Source organism: Maniola jurtina, chromosome 4 (genome assembly GCF_905333055.1).
Source record: "Maniola jurtina chromosome 4, ilManJurt1.1, whole genome shotgun sequence".
Lineage (NCBI taxonomy): Eukaryota > Metazoa > Arthropoda > Insecta > Lepidoptera > Nymphalidae > Maniola > Maniola jurtina.
The window spans coordinates 3,709,672-3,718,039 of NC_060032.1; the positions used below are offsets into that span (position 1 = coordinate 3,709,672).

Here is an 8,368-nt window from a genome sequence, read left to right on the forward strand (position 1 = left end):
GCGTGACGCCTACAGGCAGAATAGAGTGGAGCCGAGGCGAAGCGTCTTTTTTGTGAAGTTACACATCTTTGTTTTTTTAAATAGAATAGGAAATAAAAGATTTTTATTCAAATAAACTTTTAGAAGTGCTTTTGAATCGTTAAAAGAATCTGCCACTGATTCGGAATGCTTCTCTTATTGTGAATATTTCTTATACATACGGTTGAGATTGTTGTACGCAATGAAAAGGAGTGCGCCCAAGACGTGATGTCGATGCATGTGGCCGCGCCGTTTTGCTACTACTCACCACCAACTTGGCGCTCTGTAACTCTACTCTACACGCTGTCGCTCGGTGTGCATCGCCTCTACTCACTGTCACTCACTCTACGCGCTCAGTCTGCGCTAACCCTAATGACGTTTCTATTACCTATAGCTATAAATACACTAATAATAATTAATTATATTATACTGCACTTTCATCCACGTAGATGTTTTCCATTAAATGAGAATCGTGTCTAATAGATTCTATATATTAAATAACCTTCTAATAGGAACTACTACATAATCATAATACTAGAGGTATCGTGGGATATATTACGTGGCAATATAAAACAAATGTGATTCAAAATGTCGTTTCTCAGACCTGGGCTTTTGGAACTCGCGTGGTTTTAGTTTTTTTACGTAATTAATTATCACCACTATATCATCTTACAAACCTTACAATTTCTAACTATCAAAAGGATTACAATAGTAAATACTTTGAATAAATGATTTGACTTGACTTGTTTGATAGTAATTTGTAACCATTATCGATAATTTTGATAAATGTACGTCACAACGCCCCGAAGGTATAACTTCACCCTTTGCCTAGAAAAATGTGTTGTGTAGTTTACGTGATTCTGATGCAGGGTTGGCACACTTTAAGTTAAAATTTTCAATGTATTAGCAATTTACCTACAGGCTCATGAATGTTATCTGTTTTAACCCCCACAAAAAAAGAGGGGTGTTATAAGTTTGACGTGTGTATCTGGGTAATCTGTGCCACAGACAGATACACAGATAGGTACCTATCTGTGTATCTGTATGTGGTATCGTAGCTCCTAAACTAATAAACCGATTTTAATTTAGTTTTTTTTTTTTTGTTTGAAAGGTGGCTTGATTGAGAGTGTTCTTAGCTAACATCCAAGAAAATCGGTTCCGCCGTTTGAAAGTTATCAGCTCTTTTCTAGTTACTGTAACCTTCACTTGTCGGGGGTGTTATAAATTTTTAATTTACACTGTAATAATTTGAAACTTATCCATGTTAAACTTAATTTATTTAAAAGTCTTTGACACATAAAGACACTTTTGGACAACTCTTTAATTCTTTGGTTTTCCGGGATAAAAATTAGCCTATGTCACACTCCGGGTATTTAACTACTGCTCATGCTCATCAAAAAATTTACTTCAATCTGTTGCTCTGTTGTGACGTTATTGAGGGACAAACCAACAAACAGACGCTTTTGCATTTATAACATAGGCAGTTATGGTTATGTGACAGCCCTAAGATAACCCTAATCTAACAGTGACCTTTAAAACCGCCCGATATTTATCACTCATCGACTTTCCAATTACTTTCTAATGTAAACAAAATGAAATTAACCTGTTGATTATACCCTTCGTAGCAGTAGTTGAGTGGTAGTTTACTGCCATTAGTAAAATGTTTTCTTTGTTTCGCGATTTTGAAAGGATTTTGAGTTTAGCATTGAATGTGCGTTTTGTTTTTTTATTCCACCATTTTCCTCATTTTTCACAATCTAATCATCATATTATTTAGTTAATGCCATTGACTGTAATACAAAATTTGTAATATAAACATGGTTTAACCAGAACGCTAGCAAAAACTCAGAGTTATTATTAGACTACCCCAATGCCAGTTATCATTTGCCATAACTTATACTTTTAGTAATTTTGTATTTTCATACCCGCATCGTATAGCGTGCAAAACTCGTGTCAGTGCCCCACCTACGACGCGGCATTGACTTCGAGTGACCTATTTACGGCACGTTCGTTGACCTTTAGCGTCAGCCAGATGTTTTATTTACATTGTGAACTTTTAACAAGTACACACAAGATTATTTTATAATTATATTTTTAAAAGTAAAACAGTTTCATCTGTGGTAGGGTTTAATAGAGTAGGAGTTGGCATCTTATTTTTAAAACACTTTATTTAAAAAAATTCAATAAAACATCAGTTGAACAGAGTTTTATAACAATACCGTAAAACTGTAAACTACATCGGCTCAAAAACGCAATCCAATACCTAACAACAACACTGCTACCAATAAAACTTTACTCGTTAGCAAACGCTGTGAAATTTACAATAACCAAACATCGAATAACAAAAAATACATAATGTGACATAAAACATTTAAACATAAAAATGTTTTATGAATTATATTTTTTACTATATTTTTATAATGTTTTCTGTTGCTGTTACAATCCTGGTTCTGTTTTAAATAATTTAAGGAGAAGAGAAGTTATTCCTTTACATGAGATTAGTAGACGAAGCTTAGGCAACGATTATTATTATTATAACTTGCGGCGTACCAAAGATATAAGAGATAACGTTGACCGTAAATATGAGGTGAGTAACATTTGCTCCAGCATGACTTTTTCGGTCCACAACCTCAAAAACGAAAAAATACTATAGGATGTAAAACACTTCGCAAAGTGTCACTATGGTAGTAAAAAAACCTGTTTGGTTTCTAATACCTCAGTTTTTTTTTTGTTTTTTTTTTTTTTTTAACTAATTTTTAACCATAAAAATGTAATAATCATTTCTCATAAAATTGCCTAAAGAGAGACTCAAAATTTAAAAAACACCATAATATTCAAGAATAGGTATTCTTGGTAAAACACTTCGCAAAGTATCACTATGGTAGTAAAAAAACCTGTTTAGTTTCTAATACCTCAGTTTTTTTTTGTTTTTTTTTTTAACTAATTTTTAACCATAAAAATGTAATAATCATTTCTCATAAAATTGCCTAAAGAGAGACTCAAAATTTAAAAACCATAAGATTCAAGAATACCAAAACTCACATAGGTATTATTAAGAAATTAGAAAATGTGTTTTTATATAGATTATACGACATGATATTATATTTATTATATTTATACAGATTGCAAAGTTACAAAATGCGATGCTAAGAGATGTAGCTTTGGATGAGAATAGGATCCAACAGCGTGATCCGAGGTGGGCCTTTGATGCAGAAGAGTGGCGATGAAGAAGAGTGGCTTGCTATTCGTTACAAAAGTTCTCCAAAGATTCTTCATTTTTACAGAATTTTAAACTCTTCTAAGTAATCATAAGAATAATAATCATTTATTGCATAACCTGTGTTCATAATAATTTATTATGTACTTCCTTTATTCATTTCATTTTTCATTTTTACTTTATTATTCATAAACGTCTACCAATTTCTGGCGCGCAGCATGGTAAAAGTGCTATTTCTTGTACGATGGTACAAAATCCTTTTACTGGTTTTTTTTTATAATATTCAATTTATATATAATTTTATAATCAATCTATATATATATAATCAATTTATGTATATTCAGTTACATAATCAATTGTACCTACTATCGAGACAAAATCATTATGCTGAGGGAAAACAACAATTAAAATTTCAGAGTGTACTTCCATACTACTTTGCATATTGACTAAAATCGATAAATAGTAGTTCCACGCAAACGTATAGATTTATATCAATTCGTGCGAAAGTTCTAATGATAGTTTGTTGCAACTTGCAATAATTACCTTCTGCTGACATACGGTGTTTTATAATATAATGTACGTATTAAGTGTCTAGATCCTATGATAATATATTTCTTTAATAATAATAATAATAATAATAATAATCCTTTATTTGCATAATGTGTGTTACAAGATGTTGGTAATTATTACATAGTTCAAACACATTAGCCGTATCGGCGTACAAATATTTTGAATGTTAATTATAAATGAAGTGATATAATCATTATTTCATAAATGTAGATTTGCATGCAGTTTATATGACATGCATTAATTTATTATTATTAGATACACTTGGATACAAATTGAACTAGATTTTAACAAAAAAATAAAACAAATCAGATCAGATCTTAAAGTTAAAACAGATAAGTAAACACATAATGAAGATAGTGTCAAATAATTAAAATGTCCGATTAAAAAATGAAAAAGCCAGTCATGAACATGGATCAATGTCATGAACTCATTAATAAATAAAATGTCGTAAAGATGTCAATCAAATCAAAATTGTTTTTTATCATGTTGGAAATATTCTTCTAAAGAATAGAAATTTTTTCCTTGCAGCCATTTTTTCAACTTTTGCGTAAATTGTTTTATTGGAAGTGATTTTATGTTTGATGGCAATTTATTAAAGATTTTAACTGCCATGGCGTAGCAGTTTTTGTTAAATAATATTGTCTTTGGTGCTCTTGTAAGAATTAGTTTATTAGGATATCTTAAAGATCGAGTTTGAGTTGTTTCGCACATGGTCTTGAAAATATGTTTGTTCAATTATGATTATAAAAAATTTATTTTGTTCAATTATGATTTATGATTATAAAAACAGATTCCGACGAATTCTCGGTAAGAACGGCATTCCGAACCAGTGGTAAATTATTTGACGATTCAAAAGCACTTGTAAAAGTTTATTTGAATAAAAATCTATTCTATTCTATTCTATTCTGAGAACCTTCTCCTTTTTTTGAAGTCGGTTAAAAACAAGTTATAAAAAGCAGTAATATATAGCTTAGTTCTTATAACATTTGCCACGTTCTTATTCCAGGTATCGAATTTCCATTCCGGGCTTCTAACTTTAGAATCATGTGCGTTTTAGGTGAAATTTTTCAATCTTCAAATAACTTTTATCTCAGGAATAAAGAAATTTTGACAGATTTCCTATAGAAAAAATGTCAAAGCCTCTTTTTTCCTCAGATAAAAATTATTTGACAATTGAAAAAGCAATTATCACTTGCTTTTACAGTGAAGGAAAACAACGTGGGCATTTGAAAAAGCAAAATAGAAAATATTGTAACATTTCAAATTCATTTAAAATGTGTAAACAGAACGTTTGGAGTGCAAACAAAACTTTGCCATTAATTGCAGGCTGCTGCTCGATTTAAACAAACAAGTTTATACCAAACATGAATATTGAATATGTTAAATCTTGGGTAATTTTGCAATTTTATTAGAACTACAGTGTAGCCATTTCACTTCTTTTATTTTTAACTCCCGACCCAAAAAGAGGGGTGTTATAAGTTTGACGTGTGTATCTATGTATCTGTGTATCTGTCTGTAGCATCGTAGCTCTTAAACGAATGAACCGATTTTAATTTAGTTTTTTTTTTGTTTGAATCGAGAGTGTTCTTGCCTATATAATCGAAGAAAATCGGTTCAGCCGCTTGAAAGTTATCAGCTCTTTTCTCGTTACTGTAACCTTCATTTGTCGGGGGTGTTATAATTTTTTAATTTACACTTGTTAAATTATGTCTTTACTAAATGATGCCCGTAGCTTTTTCTGCGCGGGTTATATCCCGTGGGAGTTTTTTGATTTTCTGGAATAAAAAGCAGCCTAGCCACATGGGTAGCTAGTGCTCTCTGGCCTAGCCTAGCCGTTTTCTTGAGGTAAGCTTGCTTTTATTGTGAGATAGGCTTAATTTAGAGTGGAGATTAGAATATACCATAAATTAACACATCTTCTTCTTTCTTCTCTCTGGGCTGGTTTCCGCACTTAAACGTTTCCGTCTGTTGTGCGTGCGTTGCCCCTCCTCGCCAAAGTCTTCACTGCAGCCATCCAAGCTCGCTCCAGAAGCCGAGTCGACCACGCAGGTTGCCGAATTAACACATAGGCTACTTTTTATCCCGGAAAATTAAAGTCTTCCTATCCACGCGAACCAAGTCGCGAGTATGAGCTAGTTTATAATATTCAGGATACGATACAAGGATAGTATACGGTCTAAAATAGTGTCCCATCTATGAGAAAGAAAGTAAGTGCTCTACTTAGATCTTTTTTTCCATACTAATTGTCAGCGGAGTTCTCACTAGATTTCAACATTATTACTTATTCAAGGGGCAGATCAACAAATTTTTGAAAACCTTGGTACTTCAAATGGTTTATATACTTGTAAACCACGTACCTACGCTATACATACTCGTCTAGAATTTCGAGTGCAGAGCTCTCAATTGTTCCTACTTCTCATTGCGGTTAAAGAAACTTCACTCTCATCAAGAATTATCATTTATATCCATTTCATAAAATATTAGGTAAGTATATAATTTGATGGTAAACCAATCTCAGTTTCATTATATTGGTACACGTAATACGCAAGCAAGGTCCTGAAATTGCGGCTTTGGGATTTCGTTCAATGATATTGAAACTTCAATAAGCTGCGAGAGAGATGTAAATCCCTACATACAAAGAAATTGGAAAATTATTTCGCTTTTGACATTCTCTCTGATTCAGTAAGCTTAGGTCCCAAGTGACCAGCCTATACCTACTGGTAACAAATAATAACTTAAAATGTATCCAAAAAACCCGACTGCGGTTTGACACTGCATTAGATTTGGTGATTTACATTTGACATGATATATAATGCCATCATCATCATCAGCCTGTGGACGTCCACTGTTGGACATAGGCCTTCCCTGTAATGCCATACAACCTCTATATCGATTTTTTGAAATTATAGCCAGTGTAACTAACATGCCAGTACTTCTAAGCTCCAGCGTTAGTTTTTCCTACGAATTGTATAGCTATTGGTAAAAAGGACGCGTTTGAAAGAAAAAAGAAAATGTTTCCTTTTTAGCACTAATTTAGGCTAAAAATCTTATCAAGAACATTAAAACAGTGTAACTATTACAAAGTTCCAAGCAAAGTTCTTAAGAATTTTCAAGTAATTAGAAGTCTGCTTTAACTTCAACTATTACGCATAAGTGATTTATAATTTACTAGCTGATGCCCACGACTTCGTTCGCGTGGATGTAGGTTTTTGAAATCCCGTGGGAACTCTTTGATTTTCCGGGATAAAAAGTAGCCTATGTGCTAATCCAGGGTATAATTTATCCCCATTCTAAATTTCAGCCCAATCCGTCCAGTAGTTCTTGCATGAAGGAGTAACAAACATACATACACACTCACACACACACACACATACAAACTTTCTCCTTTATAATATTAGTGTAAAGTGTGATTGTATTACTAGAAAAATATCTACATAGGCATTCCGAACCAGTGGTAAATTATTTTGACGATTCAAAAGCACTTGTAAAGGTCTACTTAAATAAAAATCTATTCTATTCTATTCTATAGGAATCCAACTTTGGTATAAACAACAGCTTCCTCGGGAGACTATGAACTGTACCTTTCTACGCTGGGGCTACGCTATTTTCTTTTGTTCATTTAATTTCGGGAGTTCTAAAGATACATTGTCTAATTTGGCTGGAATCCACCGTGCGCAAAATTTAATAGCATAATGTTGTCTCTAATCAAATGAGGTCTTAAATCTTGTGCTTTTAGTTAAGCACTTGTTTAAAAAGTTAATATTTATAACCTTACTTGTTACTTATTTTTTTGTATTTTTATTCGTCTTCAAAAAAAGAAGTATATTTTTGGGGACGATACAATACCTTTTTAGACCATAACTATAGGCAATTTTTTTTTTAATTACCTATATGTATAAGCCGGTTAGAACCCTCTTTTTTCGTTGGTATATGCAAGACTTAGCTGCCAATCCCACTTGCCATCGTGGTAGCACAGTTTATCGTAAAACTGTGGTGGGAGACTATAAGTATAAGTGGAAGCTTACAATAGAAGTAATATTATTATAGATTAATTCATAAAATCTGTGAAATCACTATGAAAACATGCCTTTGAAACCACCAATATGCTCATACCAGTCTTCTATGTAACGCATTGTTCGTTCTCGCGATAAGTGTTGTATTAAAAGCGTTCCTATTATATACAATATGTATTATATCCGTATAGTATAAACCACCTTTATCTAGTGCAATATAAAACACTACAATAGCGAGAGCGACGCTCTTTAGAATATCAAACTCTCAATCTGTAAAACGTCTTTTGTTATTTTCTATCTAAAAAAATGTTTCGCAAGAAGCTGTATCCATACTAATAATAAAAATGCGAAACTGTGTCTATCTGTTACCTTTTCGCGGCTCGACCAGTGACAATTTGGCAAATAGGTAGTTTGTATTCTGAAAACAAATACTTTTGATCCCGGAAAATGAAAAAGTTTCCAGAAGGAAATCAGGCATTTAAGAAAAACTTTGACCTGTGCCGGCAAAGCCGTGCGTATCGGCTATTACCTATGACCTTTTCTTAAAAAA

At 32.6% G+C, this 8,368-nt stretch overlaps 1 long non-coding RNA gene across 1 annotated transcript; it reads left to right on the forward strand.

Annotated features, from left to right (window-relative positions):
* Positions 1-2,215: 2,215 nt before the first annotated feature.
* Positions 2,216-3,330, forward strand: LOC123864688. Its single transcript, XR_006795823.1, has 2 exons — positions 2,216-2,605; positions 3,141-3,330. It is a non-coding gene; the product is annotated as an uncharacterized LOC123864688 (long non-coding RNA).
* The last annotated feature ends 5,038 nt before the right edge of the window (positions 3,331-8,368 follow it).